Source organism: Rhinopithecus roxellana, chromosome 1, assembly GCF_007565055.1.
Source record: "Rhinopithecus roxellana isolate Shanxi Qingling chromosome 1, ASM756505v1, whole genome shotgun sequence".
NCBI lineage: Eukaryota > Metazoa > Chordata > Mammalia > Primates > Cercopithecidae > Rhinopithecus > Rhinopithecus roxellana.
The window spans coordinates 182,714,044-182,717,819 of NC_044549.1; the positions used below are offsets into that span (position 1 = coordinate 182,714,044).

General features: G+C 35.4%; 1 pseudogene; it reads left to right on the forward strand.

The window, feature by feature from the left end:
* Positions 1-1,329: 1,329 nt before the first annotated feature.
* LOC115899691 lies at positions 1,330-1,935 on the forward strand (annotated as a pseudogene).
* Positions 1,936-3,776: the final 1,841 nt, after the last annotated feature.

A 3,776-nucleotide genomic window follows, 5' to 3' on the forward strand; every position in this document is an offset into this window, starting at 1 on the left:
GGGATTACAGGCTTGAGCCACCGCGCCCGGCCACTTTTAGAAGTTTTATAGTTTGTTTTTTATCTTTAGGTCTATGACCTATTTTGAGTTTTTGTGTATGCTGTGAGATAAGAGTAAAGGTTCACTTTTTTCCCATACATATATTCAATTATTCTAGCACTATTAGAAAAACTTCCCTTCCTCTGTGGAATTACCTTTGCTTTTTCATTAAAAAATAATTGATCACACATGTTTGGATCCATTTCTGGACTCTGTTTCATTGATTTGTATGTCTATCTTTATGCTAATACCACTTTGCCTTAATAACTATAGAATTATAATGAATCTTGAAATCAGACAGCGCAAGTATCCCACACTTGTTGTTTATAAAAATTGTTTTAACCATTGTAGGTCTTTTGCAGTTTTATAAAAATTTTAGAATCAACTTGTCAAGATTGCATTACATCTATAGATCAATTTGGGGGGAACTGATTTTTGACAATATTTTCTTCCAATTCATGTCTATTTATTTAGATCTTTAATTTCTCTCAGCAATGTTTTATAGTTTTCAGTGCACAAGTATTGTACCATTTTGTTAAGTTATCCCTAAATATATAATTTTTTAATGGTGTTGAGAATGGTATAATAAAATTTCTTTTCCCTTGTTCTTGACAGTATGTAGAAATACATTTGATTTTTGTATGTTGAGCTGGTATTCTATGATCTAAAACTTCTTATTTCTAGTAGCATTTTTGTAGACTCAGGATTTTCTACGTACACAGTCATGTCACGTGAGAATAAAGATAGTTTTGCTTCTTATTTTCAAATCTACATGACACTTATTTCTTACTTTTCTCTTTCACTGGCTAGAATCTCCTGTATAATGTCTGTTAGAATTGGTAAGAACAGATATTCTTGCTTTGTTCATGATTTTAGATTAGAACTTATTCCATCTTTTACCACTGAGTATAAAGCTAGTTTAGGTTTGTCATAGACACCATTCATCAGTTGAGAAAATTCTCTGCTCCTAGTTTGTTGAGAGTTTTTATGGTGAATAGATGTGGAATTTTGTCAAATGGTTTTGATTGGCATTTTTCATTTTTTTTTATCTCTTGAGGTGATCATATAGTTGTTCTCTTTTTATTCTGTTAACATGGTGAGTTGTGTTGATGAAGTTTTAAATGTTGAATAACCTTTGCATTCCTGGGATAAACTCTATTTGCTTACAATATGTTATTCCTTTTAAAATCTCAAGGCGACTCTCGTGGAGGCAGCTAGCTTGAGGCTGGGGAGTGCTGAGCAGCGTGTCATGCCCTGCGCTTGCCCAGACTAGTGAACAATACAGTCAGGATGGCTAAAGGTGACCCCAAGAAACCAAAGGGCAAGATGTCTGCTTATGCCTTCTTTGTGCAGATGTGCAGAGAAGAACATAAGAAGAAAACCCCAGAGGTCCCTGTCAATTTTGCAGAATTTTCCAGGAAGTGCCCTGAGAGGTGGAAGACAATGTCTGGGAAAGAGAAGTCTAAATTTGATGAAATGGCAAAGGCGGATAAAGTATGCTATGATAGGGAAATGAAGTATTATGGACCAGCTAAGAAAGGCATTAGGATCCTTTTTCTTGCCTCCCTTAGTTGGACCTTAATCCTTCGTTTGGATCCCCCCATGTGGATTCTTCCTGTTCTGTTCCGAATTCTGCCCCAATATCAAATCCACGAACCCTGGTATCTCTATTGGAAATGTCGCAAAAAGGCTGGGTGAGATGTGGATTAACATGTAACAGTGAAAAGTCGTCTTACATCACCAAGGTGGCAAAGCTGAAGAAGTATGAGAACGATGTTGCTGACTAAAAGAAAGTTTGATGGTGCAAAGGGTCCTGCTAAAGTTGCCTGGAAAAAGGTGGAAGAGAAAGACAAAGATGACGAGTAGGAAGAAGAGGAGGAGAAGAATGAATTTTAAAAACTGTTGATCTGTCTCCTTGTGACTACGTTAGACTAGGGGAGCACCTTAATTAACACATCAAGTGTCTGTTGCCCTCATTAGGTTTAATTACAAAATTTGATCACGATCATGATTGTAGTCTCTCAAAGTGCTCCAGAAATTGTCAGTGGTTTACATGAAATGGCCATCAGTGTCCAGAGCACCCTGAAGCTGTATCAACATTGTACATATTTCTAAACATTTTTGAAGTGAAAAAATAATCTTGTGTTCTCCTCACTCTGCGCACTTTGCTGTTGGTGAGACAAGGCAATTAAAGATGTTTCCGCATGCTCCCCCCTTCTTTTTTTTTTACCTCGTGAAGTGGTGTTAACATATAGTTATTGGCTTGAAATCCTGAGTTATCAACTGTATTTATCTCTAGTTTGTAAAAAGAACAAAACAATGGAGACAAACCCTTGACACTCCTTGCTTGGCATTGAGGCTGCAGGGGAAGATGCCTTTTGGAGGGGTCGTAGCTCATGCACTGTGAGGTTGGACCCGGTGTCTGCAGCAGGCATCCATTTAACTTCAGGTTGTCATGTTTCTCTATATAATGACATAGCATTCTGCCTCCATTCTTAGCTGTAAACAAAGGAGGGTCAGCTGGCATGAGAAGTGCTTTTGGTTTGTTTGTTTCAGTTAAGTGTGATAGTTTTTAAACTGTTTCTTAAACAAACTCTGGAATTCTTCAGTGTCAGCAAAGTGGAGAGCCACTGCATCAATGAAAATTCAAAAACCTTCTGTACTTAAACACGATTTGCAATTTTTTTTTGTATGTTTAGAATGCTGAAATGCTTTTGAAGTTAAATAAACAATATTACGATTTTAAAAATAAAAATAAAAATCGGTAGACTCTTTGCTAATATTTTGTTAGAGATTTTGATGTTATGTTCATGAGGGACATTAGTCTTTAGTTTTCTTTTCTTACAATATCTTGGTCTGGTTTTGGTATTAGGATAATGTTATCTTCGTTAAACAAATTGGAGAATGTTATCTCCTCTATTTTATGAAAATATTTACATGAAATTTGTATTATTTCTTTCTGAAATGTTGTAAGGAATTCATCAGTGATGCCATCTAGACCTGGAGTTTTCTTTATGGGAAGGGGTTTATTTACAAATTCAATTTCTCTAATAAGTGCATGGCACTCCAGATTTTTAACTTCTTTTCCAGTTTGGCAAATCATATTTTTCAAATAATTTGTCTATTTTATCTAAGTTGTCAAATTTATTGGCACAAAGTTCTTCATAATATTCTGTTTTATCCCTTTAACATCTGTAGGGTCTGCAGGGATATGCTGTCTTTCATTCTTGATATCAGTTATTTGTGTTTTCTCTCTTTTCTTCCTGATCAATCTAGCTAATGGTTTATCAATTTTATTTTATTTTTTAAAAGCCCTAGAATTTTAAAAAAATTGATATTCTTACTGTTTGTGTCCATTTTCACTGGTTTCCACTCTGATCTTTATTATTTCCTTCGTTCTATTTTGGACTTAATTTGATCTTTATTTTTTAGCTTCTTAAGGTGGAAGCTTAGATAATTGATTTTAGACATTTTTTCTTTTCTAATATAAGCATTTAAAGCTATTATTTTTTCCCTACGTACTGCTCTAGCTGCCTTGCACAAATCTTGGTATGTTGTGTGTTTATTTTCATCTACTTCAAAATATTTCCTTCATGATTTCTTCTTTGACCTGTACTGTACAGGGAAAAACTCTCTCTCTCTGAGTTTCCGTCTGCTGTCACACCACACCACCACAACAATCAGCACAGAGGAAGACTTCTTGACCAAATGTGTGGGGCTTTCCCCAACACACCAAG